General features: G+C 37.5%; 2 pseudogenes; both read right to left on the minus strand.

Annotated features, from left to right (window-relative positions):
• Positions 1-12,012: 12,012 nt before the first annotated feature.
• On the minus strand, positions 12,013-13,134 carry LOC149227125 (protein GAMETE EXPRESSED 1-like; annotated as a pseudogene).
• A 347-nt stretch (positions 13,135-13,481) lies between these two features.
• On the minus strand, positions 13,482-14,630 carry LOC149227126 (probably inactive receptor-like protein kinase At2g46850; annotated as a pseudogene).
• Positions 14,631-18,308: the final 3,678 nt, after the last annotated feature.

The following is an 18,308-nucleotide window of genomic DNA, read 5'->3' on the forward strand; positions in this document are numbered from 1 at the left end:
TTCTAGAAAATTCCATTGATAACATTCCTACATTCCAAGAAAATAATGTTCTTTTTGCCTTGGATCATTGGCCAAAATTAGGACTGTGATATTTAAAATGGGAGGAGCGAGACACTTAGATGTCACCACAAAGTTGTTTACATTGTCTCCTGTGGATGGTGTTGTGGAATGGTGGAAAGGATTTCTTGATAATTAATTCAATGCATGCCCCCTTCAAAATGCTTTCCTTGAGAAATAGGGAGAACGAAAAGATAATAGATACTTATTGGTTGCTCTTAGTAGTTCTAAAGGAAATCAAACTGAAACTATAGAAGAGTTTAATAAGTGGTTTAACCGGATTGTGCAAAAATCACCATGCAAATATTAAAAGTCTAGAGGCAACCATACTTATATATTACCTTGATTCAATTGATGGAGAGCTTTGTTTCCAGATCAAAGAAAATGATCCCCAGAACCTTAAGGCAATCCAAATTTGTTGAGTTTAGGATAACATGTTCTTGCTTAAGATAAATACTTCAAATTCCATATTAGCCCATTTGTTAGTCCATTTCACTTTCATTAGCACTGAATCATTATCACATTGAGAGCAACTTAAGAAAGAACATATGATCGAATCAGAAGACAAGCCAAGACAAGAGAACACAATAATTGGCACAAGCCAGGGAAAAACCCCAAGATGGGGAAAACCCTTGATCAAATATTCTTATTATCAATATCAAATGTTCAGCAGAGAAAGAGAGAAAGAGAGTACAATCAATGTCAAGGTTGACTTGCCAATATGATGACTAGAACCACTGACCATGTGCCAAATATACAACCCAGACAAGTTTGCAATTATGTCTTCAAATAATAGCAGATAAGTTCTGCCCTAACCAGTAGACAATAGTATTCAAAGTTGCAACTCAATTGGTTCCAAAATGAGTTTGGTCCTAGTTTACTTCAAGCAGCTTCCTTTGTTGATTATAAATAGGCCAAGACAATCCCAAATTGAGCAGTGAAGCTTGGTCAAAGGGTTGACGAGTTTTGAGGTTGAAGATCTGCAGTTAGGGCTTGTAGATTAGCCCAGATCTTGAGACACTTGTTGCGGTCCTTCCTTCAAGCAAACCTGATCTAAGGTTTTGTGCTACAAACAACCTCCATCAAGGTTTCATGTCTACTTGTACTGCGCCCTGTTCTACTCCTTAGAACAGCCTTTCGGCCCCCTGTCCAAGACTCACAAATCCTGCGGCCCTCCTGAAATGATTACAAGAAGATGCATCCTTCAATAGAGATGAAAGCTCACCAAAATTCTCTGCCCTGACCTGCGGCTACCATATTGCTTCAAGATCGAACCTATGGAAGGAAGAACACACCAAAAACATACCCAATACTTGTCCTCCTAGCTCCTTCAAGCTGCGGCTACCTCAGAGATATATTAGAGCCCTTGAGTTGTGTCAAATGAGGTTGAAAGGCACCTCTTTATATACAATTCAATGGGGTTGAATGTTAGAGAATCTAGGGAAAAGTAGTGTTGTGATGATTCTCCATGACTTGATAACAATTTGTGAAGTCTTTTTACTTTTTCTAGTTTAGCTTATGCTTCTTGTTCTTCTTATTAGTGCATATGTGTGTACTTCATCAAACTGCTACCAAAACAAAATAGCAAGAACACAAAGTTTGGTTCTCTGCCAGGGACAAACCCTATCCACTCTTGAGAGGGAAACCATTTGTAAGATTTCTCTTATTGAAGCTTCTTATTTGAACAATTGCCAAACCCTAGACCCTTGACTATAGGATCCTCCAAGCACAAGTCAAATCCTTCCTCTTTCTTCACTATAGCTTCTGGCACATGGACCTTTGTCTTCCGACACTTTTGCTCCTTAGTACTTTGTCCTTTTCTGTTGTTCTAAGTTAGGAAACCCTAGTATATTAGGGATTCTCTTCTTCGCTATAAGGAGGACCTTCTTCGCTTTCCTTGGGGACATTGTAGACCTTGTTATACATTCAAGTGAGGTCTCTCAATATGCTGCCTTTGTCTGTTGTCAAGTCTGCAACAGTCTACTTCTGTAGTCTTCGCACATGTGGACAAAAACCTTAGAACAATCCTCCTTTCTTCGCTGGATGGGGAGGCCTAATGGACCTTGTGTATTAGCCAAAAAATAGAGATATTGCTATTATGATTTCCTGCTATACTTGACCGCAGATAGGTCCTTTCTTCCTCGCACGTGTGGCTGTTGATGCCCTAGAAGACAACCCTGTACCTTCGTTGTTTTGTCTTCTTGTCTTGTTGCTCTTGTAGACTTCCTATTTCGGCTTTCTTGTCTCTCTTTGCTTGCAGATTTCAGAGCCAAGTTCCACGTTGAATGAGGAGTGGACAACCTCTATAAATAGAGGTTTTTCCCTCCTCTTTAGGCCAACTTGACTATCTTTTAAGGCCGACTTACAGTTTGCATTATAATTCAATTTTTACCCATCGTTTTGCTGCTTGGAGACCACGTTGATGCTAGGAGAGGATTTGACCATGCTTGGAGGTGTTCCCTTGACCTTGTATGATGTCATACATGATGTAACATGCCCTCAAAGGGTCTTAACATGCCCTCAAAGGGTCTTATCATAATTACATTTGACTTTGAATCTCTAGAAGAACTTCAAAATGTGCTTGACCTATTTTCAATGAGCAAGAAACTCATTGACAAATAATACAAAAATAATTTATCTTTTCTTGAATAAGTACAAATATCAAAATTACATTTATGAAGACCTAGCCTAGTTACATTTCCTTCAACATTGAAGAGACGTGACTTTTGGGCTTATTGAGCCAACATATAGGTGAGGCCGACCTTGATGATTTTATATGATAGAAACATAAATTCAAAAACACACTTTTCCTTAACCAAATTCGATGAAATTTAGGTCGATTTTGGTCCTCTCAGAAAGAGGAATTCAATGCCATAATTATCTTCTTCAAGAGACCTACCCAAAGTGGAATTTGGCCCTAGTTTTAAATTTTAACACTCCCTCTCAACTAGGGAGAATTCCACTTGCCAATCCATCCAACATCAATCATGCCATCGTGTCGTCGTGAACCATCTCAGTATCTCTTCTCTGGTCTGCTCTGCTGAACATTGATATGAATAATAAAGAAGAACTGATCGAGAGTGAGTCACAAGACCTTTCCACTCTCCACTGACAAAATTCAGTCCATATAACCAAAGGGTGAACTCCAATCGGACTTGATCCCAAGTGATCAAGTTGAAGAAACATCATTCATCCTAGACATAGGGAGTACGACAATACATGCGTCCATCGGTAGTGCTATGGTCCCAAACCATTTTTCCCAACTCATTGGCCAGATGAGAGGTACTTCCCATGTGTCCCGGACTACATGGGTAGGATGATGCAAGAACATCAACAGGGAAAAGAATATATCACATCCTGCTCACAACCACTTGTAGGGAAAGGGGAAACCACATCCTACAAACACATGTCATAATCACATGTATGGAAAGGATGAACCGCATCCTACAAACACATATCACAATCATCATAGGGAAAGGATAAACCACATCCTACATGCATGCAAAAAAATAATAGTAGGAAGGATCCTACACGTGGGGAAAGGATGAACCACATCCCACCGACATGTCAACCACAAATCGTAGGGAACAAGCATCCTACATGTGGGGAAAGGATGAACCACGTTCTACCGACATGTCAAATTCCCATATGCATTTCTCACAGGGGTATCCGCAGGATAAGGTGAACCACTCATCCTGCTCATATGCCATAGGAGAAGGTGAACCACTCATCCTATGCATATGTCATCAACAGTAGGGGAAGATGAACCACTCACCCTACACACATGTCAACCACCATGGGATATCACAGGGGAAGGTGAACCACTCACCCTGTACACAACGCACCAATAGGGGAAGGTGAACCACTCACCCTATGGTCGCTCATAGCTCAATAAGTACCCCAGGCCCCCAGGAGCTCCCAGAGCTCAATGTTCAACCAGGACCCTCATAGTAGGGTCTATCCATGACTCCCAGTCTCTCCCCGAAGAAAGATAATCTTGACCTTACCAAGAGGATGACAGTAATATGCTCATCCAACCAACAATGATGGAGCTTGGTAGCTCTCCAATGTACCATATCAAAATAAGGCGGTACCCAATACTTGGAGTTGTCGTGGAACATGGATTCCCTGAAAAATGAACCCCACTAAAAAATATCGCAATATACAATGGTGGTTACTAGTACGTGCTCAAATGGCTCACTGAAGAGCTTCCTCAACCAACTGGCTTCATAATAAGCCATACTTTCTCCTATATACATCCAACCTCAATAGTGCTTCCAGAGCAACCAAATCAAGAGATACAACACTGAATGTGCTTTTCCATCCATCACACTGCCAACCGAGCCAATATCAGAATATCCAATATATGAGGCTTTATCCATAGATCGACTCAGAGTCTTCATAGCGAGGCATATGACTGATACGGTGTTTATCAAGAATACCAGGGATCCCACAAGATATACATAAGAAAACTTGCAGCGTTTCCAACTCATCAGACCTTTAAGTGCAGGAAATAGTGCAACATGGCTAGGTCTTTCATCTTGACTTTAAAGGTCAACTCCCTCTTACATTGATAAATGAGAGGGTCATCAATCAAACATCATCAATAGTTGCATCTTTACAATCAGCATGGCTTGTCCATAACTCCCTCTGAATATAGGGAAAGTGACCATGCCAAAGCATAATCACCGAGCCATCTGTAACCTGACCCTTTTCCTTAGGTCCATGTGACAAAGTCATCAACCATAATTTGCTGCCATGACTTGTCTTTGTCAACAAACATCAGGCAGGAAGAGTCATCGAGATATACTACTGGGTGTTCTGAAGCCTTGCTTGATGAGATTCTTATGAGAGAGACTTTCCATAAGGCACCTGCAACAACAAACTTCTAAGAAGCTTACCTCAGAACAGAAAGAAAGCTTTGTAGAATCATCATGGTCCTTCTTCAACCAAAATGAAGAAATAGCTGCATTATCCTCCTTTGCTAGATGACGATGACCAATGAATTAAATTACCCAGTCCATGATATCTAGGCATCCATATTCATAAGTCTGTCTTTCATAAGATCTTGGCTTAATGCATCAAGGAGCTCAATAACATAATCAGGATGTCAAGATCAGGGTCCTCACAGTTCCATCTACTTATCATGCTTGTCAAGACATAGGATTTGATATGTTTTCATGTTGATAAGGGCTGTTATAAGGAATATCTCCAAAAGTGCCATTCAATTTTTCTCCTAGCTGCCAGACTTCCAAGGATACTCAAGGGTACCAATATAAAGGTGCTGCATAAACTTCCATTCCTCCAGCTGCTAGATAAAGATGTAAATGTTTGCTTCCATACACCATCATTTCTCCTTCGATTATTGCTACAATTCACTACATCAAATACCACCATCATTGCTTTAAATGACTATTGTTGTTGCTCCTCCATTCCTCCTACACTTCTCTTTTTAAAAACATTTTGTTGATTGCTTAACTCATCAAGTTCTTATAGACATTAAAGTCAAAGATACTGTATTATTGATTATTGTCATGAACACTCCCAGTGGAGCCTCTAGTGTATCTAAACTTAAAGGCTCTGGTCTAGAATTATATATTAATCAAAAGCATCTAAAACAAATTTCCTACTATACTCTGTTCTGTATGCGTTAATGATAATTACAACTCAAGTGTAATGATCCTTTTTGTACTTGAAGCATATTGCTATCAATAGTACATCACAAGGATTAGGCTGGTTGATGCTTTTAGGATCCCTTCAGGTTGATGGTCTTGATCTACAAACCACTCATTCAATACCATGCTAGCGAACTCTAGAAGATCTCTGTGCTAGCGAAACAGTGTGATCTTCAGAACTTCCTTATTGCAGGTATTCTTCAGTTAGATCCACAGGTGGACTATCATGAAAAATTTAGGATTACTGTCATACAAATGGTTACTATCACAATGGTGATGTGTCAAATTGATAGTCTTAAGCAATTGTTGTAGGGCAATGATGAATTTGCTCTTCCCTTACTACTGTGAAAGGATGCTTGACCTGTTGTAGTAACACTGCAAATATTGATGAAGTCCTATCAGCTATAATATTGCAACTATCCTTTAAGTCTCTTTACTATAAAGGTCATATCAGGGATACATATACAGTCATTGAGATGAGCCTTCAATTTTGCCTTCTACCAAAAGTGCACTATAGCTTTCTTTAGGAATTTTTTATTCAAGTTTCAAGAGAATGACTTCAACATGTCTCTTACTTTTCTGTAGGCAGATAATCACTTTCCATGCTGCTTCTCAATAAAAAATTCTGCAATGAAGGCCGAGCTTGGAGAATGCCTTTCAGTGGCCTGAACCTTCAAGCTCTTTTCCGAATCAGTGCCCTAAACTCTTTGCTACCCAGACAATACAGAAGAATTGTCACAAATCCTTCACAACTGCACAAGAATGATGTCATATATAGTCTTGCGTTGAACCTACAGAAGACGAGACTTAGCTTAAGAGACTTGTAATGATCCTTCAAGACCTGTAGAATATTCTTAGATCCAAACCCATAGAGATTAGAGACAAACTTTGTTCTTCACCTTGCAGAATAGTTTCCCATAAACAAGAGAATTATGCTGTGTCTTAGGTCTTTAGGTCTGCAAAATAAAAATAAAACTTTGGTGTTCTGCAATTGATGCCCTAATTGGGGCTTGTCAATGAGACTTCTTTCTTCTACCTCAAGGATGACCATATCCCAATTGGATTGCTTGATCTTTTTCAGTCTGGGATATACAAGAGGATGTCCTCAAAATACTTCGGTTCTTTACCAGCAAGAGAAAGGAATACACCTCAGCAAAATACAGGTCTGCAAAATATACAGCTCCTTGGTCTAGAAGAAAAACAAAAGAAAACTTTTTTTGTTGTGCGTTAGCATCCCAGGACCACAAATATTTAGAGATAATCGAATTCTCTGTCTTGGACCATTCACTTTGATCAAAATTCTCTGAAATAATGCACTTGGATCTTGACTTGAAATAGGAACTTGGTTCTAGGTATGCTACTTTTAAACTGACCTTTTTTTCAGCCCTCTCTGAAACTCTGACAAACCATAGATCTGCAACCTCAACTATGGCTATTTCCATACATATTCTTCAAGAGAAATGAGCTCTAAATTAGACCTTATGGAGACTTGGTGTGGTATAAGGTTTCTTTGATTTTCGATTGAAAACAACAAATTCATCCTGCTTTCTGCTGTTGATCAACAAACTTCACTTAATGATGCTTTCTCTTTCACTCTTGCTTGGGCTTGTCCTCACCTGAGCTCTGATAGCACGTTTAGTTTAGGATGACATGTTCTTGATTAAGATAGATACTTCAAATTCTATAATAGCCCATTTGTTAGTCCATTTCACTTTCATTAGCATTGAATCATTATTACATTGATAGAAACTTAAGAAAGAACATATGATTGAATCAGAAGACAAGCCAAGACAAGAGAACACAATAATTGGCACAAGCTGGGGAAAAACCCCAAGATGGGAAAAACCCTTGATCAAATATTCTTATTATCATTATCAAATGTTCAACAGAGAAAGAGAGAAAGAGAGTACAATCAATGTCAAGGTTGACTTGTCAATATGATGACTAGAACCACTGATCATGTGCCAAATATACAGGCCAGACAAGTTTGCAATTTTGTCTTCAAATAATAGCAGACAAGTTCTGCCCTAACCAGTAGACAATAGTATTCAATGCTGCAACTCAATAGGTTCCAAAATGAGCTCGGTCCTGGTTTGCTTCAAGCGGCTTCCTTTGCTGATTATAAAGAGGACAAGATAGTCCCAAATTGAGCAGTGAAGCCTGGTCAAAGATTTGATGAGTTCTGAGGTTGAAGATCTGCAATTAGGGTTTGTAGAATAGCCCAGATCTTGAGACACTTTCTGCGGTCCTTCCTTAGGCAAACCTGATCTAAGGTTTTGTGCTACAAACAACCTCCATCAAGGTTTCATGTCTACTTGTACTATGGCCTGTTCTGCTCCTTAGAACAGCCTTTCGGCCCCCTGTCCAAGACTCACAAATCCTGCGGCCCTCCTGAAATGATTACAAGAATATGCATCCTTCAATAGAGGAGAAATATCACCAAAATTCTCTGCCCTGACCTGCGGCTGCCATACTACTTCAAGATCGAACCTATGGAAGGAAGAACACACTGAAAACATACCCAATACTTGTCCTCCTAGCTCCTTCAAGCTGCGGCTTCCTCAAATATATATTAGAGCCCTTGATTTGTGTCGAATGAGGTTGAAAGGCACCTCTTTATATAGAATTCAATGGGGTTGAAGAGACGTGACTTTTGGGCTTATTGAGCCGACATATAGGTGAGGCTGACCTTGATGATTTTATATGGTAGAAACATAAATTCAAAAACACACTTTTCCTTAACTAAATTTGATGAATTTTAGGTCGATTTTGGTCCTCTCGGAAAGAGGAATTCAATGCCATAATTATCTTCTTCAAGAGACCTGCCCAAAGTGGAATTTGGCCCTAGTTTCCAATTTTAACAAAATTTCAACAGTTAAAATTGTGAAGAAGATGACCATTACTTTGGCTCCATGCAACATCACTTGCAAGCAGAGAAAGCCCTTCCATGATTCAAATCAATCCCCGAGATTCAATTAGAATACCCTTTATGACATATTCATATCCTACATGTTTAGCGAAACAGGCAAGTCTGTATTTGTCTAGTCTTTCTTTACTAGGCGTATATTTCAGTCAGCATGGTTAACATGCACACCATGTACTCGATTACATCCTGAAATTCAATGGCATTAAATTTGCACAAATAAAACAAATTGAAAGACATCAAACTTCTAACAACCACAATTTTGTAATATGGTGTACCTTCAAGGTCCACAACCACTCATTTCATCAGGACTGGCAAGTCCCATACAATGGGAAAGCGAGCAGAAGTTGAAACTTTTATTTAATTAATCCATATAGGTCAACTGATGGAGGGTCACTAACAATGAGAGCCAAGGTATATATTCTCTCTTGTATATCTTAGCAAGGGTTGATAACTTTATAACTCTTTGTGAAGATTAATTATTGTAACTAACACTATTGCTAATATAACTACCACTTCTTTTATCTGAGTTTTTAGTTGGGACTATGAAGATGTTTTAGTCTAACTTGTTTTGAGTTAACATTTCACTCATCATCAAAGAAGTGAACTCTTCAAGAAAAATGTGTCAGATTAAATATTTTTACACAGTTCATACCAAAACTCAATAGTGTTAACCTGAGAAAGCCTCCACTTGACTTCTACTTGATTATTACCAAGGTACATCAACTATAACATGGCAGATCAAAACCATTTCTGGAGCATCTCTCATAATCTTTTGCATTATTCTAGCACTTAACATCTGCTTGTTGAATGATTTGTTTGTGTGGATGCATGTTAGGATCTTTTGCAGGATGTTATTGTTATCACTATGGAAGTTCTTAAAAAATGAAATGCTTTTAGAATTGAGATTCCTTTGGTACTTCCAATTCTAGAATGGTGGCATTTGACACTTATACATCTTCTTTAAAATATCTTGGGCATGGAGCTTCAAATATGTTATTGTCAAATCTCTACTTGACCTCAAGGAAGAAATTTTAGTACCATATAACTTGTTTTTTGCATGATAACAAGCATCCTAACAAACTTTGCTTTCTCTAGAACTTATAAACTGTCTAGACACAAGCACCTTTTCAGGTTTGGCAATGAAGCAGGTGTGATGCCCCATAGTTTAAATTTAAAATTGTTAGAATGATACCCAGAGACAATAAAAAAATACATTTAAATCATAATGAATAACCAATTTTCTAGCAATACCCTATCCATTCCCATCGTGAAAGGTAGGTTCCACTTCCAAACCGAAGAATAACACTCCATCCTCAGTCCACATTGGCACTAAAATCAACTTTTATAACATACAGGTCCATTGTATTCAATGACCAGATACATTCTCACACTAAAAAATAAAAACCTGAAGAAAACTGACAATCTGAAATCAAAACTTCAGTAAGTTAGTTGCTTTATTACATTTTATGAGAAGAAAAGTGACAATCTGAAATCAAAACTTTAGTAAGTTAGATGATTCATTACATTTTATGAGAAGAAAAGTGACAATCTGAAATCAAAACTTCAGCGAGTTAGATGCTTTATTACATTTTATGAGAAGAAAAGTGACAATATGAAATCAAAACTTCAGTGAGTTAGATGCTTTATTACATTTTATGAGAAATAATTCTTTGTAGTTACCCAGTTTGTTCGGGGTACAAATTCTTTAAATGGTGTTTCATGTAATTTATTTGAATCTTGTTGGATTGTGATCAAAGAATTTTATAATTTGTACCTTGGTTTTACAGTTTTTGGGATTCCTCTATAGAGATTTACGACAAAGCTTGGTGGACCTAGATGCTCTTTTCAACATCTTAAGGTAAGTTTCTTTGATAAACCCTAGGATACACGTTGATCTTTAGTTTTGCAAGACTTCAAAAATGCCATTAGCTTTATGTGTGACCTAATTAGTTATATTTTTTACATGTGCATGTTGGAGTGTACATCTAAACCAATTTAATCATTTTACTTAAAAATCTGTTCAGAATATTAACAAACCATAGTATGACACTTATAATCAATTATGCAAAAATTCCAAGCAAACATAAATAATTATATAACATATCACTAAAAAGAGATAGCAAGCATTTATGGAAGCCAAATCTGCACAATGTTTATTATCTTTTCATTGGCATTGAGAATGTAAAGTCTATTTCTATGATTATTGAGAAGTAGGGAACTTTTATAAGTGAATATTTATTCACCTAGTGGATGAGTAACCGTCATGGTCTATAACTTTTACCATCTTTTCCCTATTATGATGTTTCAACAAAGCACACTTCAAGGGCCCCTACAAGCAAAATGTCCTAGGATTTTTAGGTCAATTTCACATGATTTGCTTGAGGGAAGTAGAGCCAAGTTCATAATATATTTTTTGGGTTTTTTATCATTCAAACAGACTCTGATATCGAGTAAATTTTTCTAGTAAATTCTAGATTGCAGAACGAAACAAAATGGGGTAAAAAAGAGAAGAATTTTGGATTTTTTTTTTTTTTTATTAACAAGGGAAGAAGACTAGTGCCTTGATCTATTATGGGCACATTATAGCAAAATCTAGCCCCTATTCTAGTCAGCATATCATTTTGAAAATTTTAATAGATTTTGCAAGAATTCTTGTGTGTGGAAAATTAGGCATCAAGTCTTCCTATAGGATTGAATGTATCTACCATAGGATTCACACAGAGGAAATGCCATTGTGAAACATATAGAACCTGAAATAGTATGTTGTATGCAATTCGATTTTGTGCCTTGGAGATGCTTCACATACAGTGGGTTGGCTAATCAATCTACAACCTGTCAATCATGTGATGCCATTCTTCTGTATGTGTTGAGTCTGTCATGTTGTACCTTTTGTTTATATCATGCATCTTGATGAGTTAGCAAAACATTTATTGTTAGGTTGTAGGTTTTTCCAGAGAATTTACTAGTGTTCATCTTCCAAAATGGTTGATGTTTTGAATCCTCAACTGGATTCATCTTCAGGATGAACACTGGTAAATTCTCCAGGAAACCTACAACCATTTATTCCATCCCACGGGATTCTTAAACCTGTAATATATTGTTAATTAATCAAAATTACTGTGCTGTTTTGTGGTTCCAGTAATCAAAGAAATTGATGTGTTGTCTTTTGGGTTCTATTATTTGGATACGAGTCAAAAATATTGAACTCCCAAGAAAAGTTTATCGGTCAATTTCATGAATGTTAATGCATCAGCGATGGTGATCCCGTGTTATATTACAAATATACATGTATATTAACTTGGCAACATTGAAGTGCAGAATATTTAGCAAGAGTGCCTTTCAATATTTAGCACATTAAAAAAGTTTATGTGCTGTTTTTTGGGTTCCATTGTTACTGACGGTATACGAGTCAAAAATATTGAACTCCCAAGAGAGCAAGGTATATGAAAATGTTGTTCTTACATAAAATGTCTTTGAGGCAATCCAACCTTGTTGTGAAAGACACTGCCTTTAAAATGGGCTATGATGAACTCAATGGAAAATGATATGCAAAGTATAGAGTACAGAACACATCTGACCTTATTGGTTTGCTTTTGTTTTTATCAACATATAGAGCACACACATCATAATCAAGTAGAAGAAGATGGTATTAATAGCCCGAGATTCAAGAAGAATGGAATTTTGCAATGAAGATAACTTGTTCTAAGCCATGACCATAGTGGCTTTCTTTGACTCAAATTCTTCCTGAGTTGACAAAACCACAAAGGAGCTCTATGCTAGGAAATTATGAGTTGGCTAAAGCTCCTCTTGGTAAGTAGTGAACTCAAGCTAGTGCTGGCAAGCATTATCAGCAAGCTGTTGTACTGATACTTGCTTTATTCAAATGCTTCAGCTTGAGTTTGTGTAAGAGTATCAAGGCCTTGCAAAGCAAGACTTTGGTCATCCAGTAATAGTTTCTGTTGACCCAATGACAAAGTCACTGTGTTGCCAATGTCATCTATTTTATTTTGAATATTGTCTAATTGAGATGATATAGTGCTAGCCACTTCAGTGATTTGCTTTTATATATGTGAAGTTAATTTTTGAAGGTACCCTATGTCTTGTCCTAATCTTACATAGAACTTTTGAAGATCAACCATACTAGTATCCACAGTCTTCTGCATATCAAACTACTGTTCTTGAAACTTAAATTGAGTGCCAATTATCTGATGAGATTGCTCAAAAAAATGGAATTGCACTGATCTATAACATTTGTCATTTTATCTTGTACAACCTTTGAATTTGATCCAGTAGTTCTGCTTGAGAATCAATAGAGTCTAGGGAATTATGGTTTTCATTAGAGTGCTCCAACTAAGAATCTGGTTGTTGCTCTCTTTGATCCAATTTGTTCACTACCCGATTAGTGGATGACTTCAACTCATTCACAACCCTTTATGTATCTTGCTTGAATGCATTTCTCTGCAAATGATGGCACATAGCTCTCGTACCATGTATGCAATAATCTAATCTCTAGAACACTAATTTGCAGAATCTGATACTAGCAGAATAACAACAGTAAGTAGGGAGTACTCAACCTGATATGATAATCACAGGTAGAACAGAGATGAACTCTGCTTCTTACTGACTTGGTTCCAAAATTCTAACATACTTTAACAACAAGGTAAACAATGTAGGAAATTATATCATCGCCTCATCAACATTAGTATATATAAACCCTCAGTTCAAGTAGAGACAAATCCAGTTAATAAACAAAACCAAGAATTTGTATTAAGTTTTATTTTTTTTCACTGTTGAGAAGATATTAATTTCATTTAATAGTTGATCTACTCCATGAGAACTCCCAAAATGGATCCCTTTTATAGCAACAAGGTGACCATCAGTAAGCCTCCCAGCATATATAGTCCCACAAGCACTATGTCCACACTTTTTTTTGTAGTAGCAAAGATTTTAGTGGCCTTCTCCAACATCTTATAAGAGAATAGATCAAGTTTGAATTCTTCAGAGTGCATAGGTAGAAGGCTTGTAAGTTGGCTTCCTCCCTAGACTGTCTAATTCAAAAACTAGATTATTTATGTTGTCTGTGTAAAGCAAGTGCAATAAGACTTGTTGCCACAAGTGTTGTCGAAGCCATAAGCCTAGCTGCAAGGACTATTCTCTTTGTTGCATTGTGATCTCTTCGACAATCCTTATCATGTGCCTTCTCACCATGCTTTTTGCATACTCTTATGTATCCAGTGCCTTGACAGAACTCATCTCCTTGATAGCCATCTTTAGAAGCACACCTCACATTGTCAGTTACATCTATTGCATGTTGATAGACCACATTGGGGTCATAGTGAACATCATCAAAAAGTGCCCATAACACCTAATTCCCACTTAGCCCACACTTTGCATCCAAACGGGTCAATATGGATGTGAGTATCCAACTAATGAAACTCTGGCACTGCAACTAGGAGAAGTGAGCAAAGTCATCATCTCCATGGTGCCATATTGTCTCATTCAGAAGGGGATAGCAAAATGTCCTATCAAACATGCATTGCTCATTGCAGCTCTGCATATAAGGAATATTGCACTTCAGCAGACAATCTGGAGTGTTCTTGCAGTCAGATAACTGGAGAAAGTTGCTGACAGAAATTGCATAATTCTTCATGCCTTTGACACTGAAGCCCTTGAGTTTTTTAGGATAGGAAGATTGGAGAGGATTGATGATGATCCCATCTGATGAGAAACTTATAGTAAAGGTTGTTCACTTAAATCCTTACAGTGTTGTTATAGCATTGCAATTTGAATCCATCCAGCTGACAATGCCTTGAATTGATATAGAAAGGATATGGAATTGAGGCTTTCTCGCAGCTTTCACTGCATTTCCCTGTGCCCTGGACTATGTTAGAAAACACTCTAATCGAGAAGACCTGAGGTAGCCATGAACCCAAAAAGGCTAGAATAACAACATAGGAAAGGCTAATACTCATTTGTCTTGAAAGTTACCACATCATTTTAAGGCATGCTAAGACAATATAAACTTCCTAGAATAACAAAGCAAATACCCATGTATGTTTTGTATATCCTCTTGGTTTTGAAGCCTGCTATGGGAAGATTTAGCACCTAATATGATGGTAGCATTCATCTTATGCTCATTACCTACTCTAAACTTCTCCTTTCAGCTTCGCTACTTCATTCGATTGCAAAGTCTACAATGGTCCATATCAAATCAACCCAAAGTAGGACAATCATGGCTCAAAATATATATGCATTCAATTTCTTTGTTCATACTTTTTTTTTCTTGGTTCTCGACAAGACAAGAGGTTGAATAATTGCTTAGACACTGTAGTAGTCTGTCTTTCATAGTGTGCTTGATTAGTACTTCATTGTATGTCCACAACCACCGAGTATATGTCATATATATTTGCTCAGCCTACTACATATACACACTACATATCTATCCAAATACCAAAAATGGCATTTTGGACATGTGGGTTCAAACTTCTTGCATTTGGGTCATGAAGACATGACTAGTGCTTCATTGTCGAATCCCGACAGCTACTGCGTATACATCCTAGTCTACAATATACACATTGGGTATATCACCAAATCCTTGAAATGAAATATTTTTGCATGCGGGCCAAGAGTCCTATATTTCAGTCACGCATTCACGATATAAAATATCAGGGAACCACCACTTTGATACGAGTGCCAGAATTTAAGTGCCACTCTAATAATATGTTTGTTTGCACCAAAACCAGGAAGTAGTTACAATGAGGCAAATGGAATTCAAGTCCATATCTCTGTAATTAGTGCAATAAAACATTTATTTTGCACAAATTTTTACCAATCTGCCAAATCTTGCAATGCTTTGACAATAGCCATGAACCATTCCAATAAAAAAATACATTATAGACCCAAAGAGGGGGTCTTAATTTTGGTCGATATAGAAATATTACCAACTTGGTGAAAGTTTTCTTTGAAAAAGCTGGAAGAGACTACAATGATTTTGGATCTTCGTAAACATTCCTGGCGACTGCTATGTGCCAAATTGTAAATTGATAAGACGCGACAATCGTATGACCTCTTAAGTGGATATTTAATAAGAACAGAGCTATGTTTGAGCTTTGAGCAGTTTGAAATAAAATTGAATGTCTGAATATAGAGGCATTTGGTGCTACTTGTGCAACTGATCCACCCTTTGTTAAACTTGGGGAGAAAACTTTAGAGGGAGACCATTTGTACTGCCTCAACGCATATTCTTAGTGGAATTTTAACAAACACTTCCCTTGCAAACTCTAATCTCTCACTAGGAATACCACTTCCGTTGCAAACTCATATGCGGGTGTTGTCATTGGCAGGTTGCAGGTTCAAACCCCACACCAGCTAGCTTTTGCCAGATTGCATGGCCCACCAGTTCGATGTGCATGGTAGTCTTCAAGTCAGGTGGCTTCCCATTTTGACTTGAGTTCACTTCTGATAGTGTGTACATTGACTTTCCTGCCCTACTTCAAAGTTGCTAAATGGGCACATGAACTTAAAACACTAACAAAGGTGACCCAATCTGTCTTCATTCTTGCCAAAAACATTTCTCTAAAAATATGTAGGGTTTTCTCACCATACCCAACCTAGGCATATGTTGCCATCATTGCATTCCAAGAAACTACATTCCTTGTAGGCATTGTATCAAATAATTGGTGTGCACTCTCTAAGGTGCCAAACTTGTAATGATTGATGTCCATGAAATGACATCTCACATAACCATTTTATCAAATAGAAGGTGTGCATCATCTATACTCCAACACATTTAGTATACATGTCTGCAATGGAACTCCCGAAAAAGACATCCAATTCAAGTTCACTTATGATTATCAAGCCATGTAGATGTCTTCCTTGCTCGATTGAGTGTAAGGTAAAAAGCATTGAGGGCACTATTGAAGGTAATATAATTCAGCCTCATGCTAGACCTATGCATTTCACGAAGCTGTTGGAGGGATTCCTCACTATACCCATGTTGGGTGTAGATCCCAATCAATGTACTCCAAGAGACCAAATCCCTCTCAGGAATCATATCAAACAATTACCTTGCACGCTCTAACCTACTGCATCGGGCATATCCAACAACCAAAGAATTCCATGTGAAAACATTAGGCACGCAAATATGATCAAACACTTGGATTGCATCCTCCTTTCTATCACACTTAACATACATTTCAATAAGAGCAAGCTCTCGAAAGGCATTTGATTCAAATCCCACGTTGATTACCTTTTCTTGAACTTGCACACCACACTACGGACACATCAAGTTGGCACATGGATTTAGACCACTTGTCAATGTAAATTGGTCTGGCCTTAAACTTGCAAGCTTCATCTAAAAGTAAAGCTTCAGAGTCTCCTTATTGTGGCCTTGCTGGCAAAAGCTAAAATGATTGCATTCCAAGACACAAAATCCTAATCAAGCATTTTTTCGATCAGTTTAGCTGCATCTTCAACATTTCCCCTTGACAGCTCGGGGTGGAGATATTTTTTTGGATTCCTGGTTGTTTTCATTCTTGAGAAACCTCCTTATGCCCTGGAATCTAGCTCGGGGCTAATTGGGCAGCGAGAAATACCACAGTGCTACCCAATCTATGGCTGGGTGGAGAAGCTTAGTCCCTAACTTAGTTGCCCATTTTATCTAAGATTAGTACTTCTTATGATTGAAATGTGCATTAAACTCTAGGTCGAATTCAAGGTATGAGGCATAATCTTTTATAAGGCAATATATCACTGATGATATTGCTTGATAGTGCATGAATTAATTTGATGGTTGTAAGAGTTCAATTACAAGCCTATGAGTTCATTCTTGAAGCATACACAGGTACAGTTTGTGAGTTAGATATGCATTATTTCTTGTCATCTTACAACCATTATCACTATGTGTTCATAATCATATCAACATTCTAATGCAATCAATGATGGCCACTTGTAATTTATCCTTGTTTCTTTCTACCCTAACTATGATATGAAAATAGTTGCAACTACTGTATATCCTGAGGTCTGCCAGAAAATGCAGATATGGTAGCAAACTTTTGGGCGTTGTTATCTTCAGTTCCGCAGTTGGTATTTTTATTCGCTTTATCCAACATTGATTTTTGTTATCCAATGGTTTTACCTATGAGCCATTGACCATTGTAAGAATACATCTGGTGCAAAGAGCATTGAAAGGCTTACATGCTGCCTATAGGCTTAATTACACACACACACATATATATGTGTGTGTGTGGGTGTGTAGCACCCATAGACTTCATGATACCTAAAGGAATAAATACTCACATTAGTAACATAGATCTTTTTTGATGTGTGACTTGCAGTTTTACCCAGTGATTGAAATAAGGGAGAAAGATCTCCATCTATAGGAACTTTCACATAATATTTCTAACTCTAAACCTTGATAGTTATTAAAGTTTCCCTCATTGTAGAGGGTGTCGACGACAAGAAAGTGAATTATTTGGGAAGCTAAAGTCCCAAAAGTGTGGTTAACGCTATGTCCAAATTCTATAATTTTGTGCTTTGGTTTCTAAACTATCCTGCAAGGTAGATATCTTCTTTCATTCATTTCTATCTTCATTTTCATTTTCTAAATGTTCATGAAACTGGTTTGTCGCTAATAAACTGACTCAACTTGT

This window comes from Pinus tabuliformis, chromosome J, assembly GCF_031772625.1.
Source record: "Pinus tabuliformis cultivar Carrire ecotype Pingquan chromosome J, CPIR1, whole genome shotgun sequence".
Taxonomy (NCBI): domain Eukaryota; kingdom Viridiplantae; phylum Streptophyta; class Pinopsida; order Pinales; family Pinaceae; genus Pinus; species Pinus tabuliformis.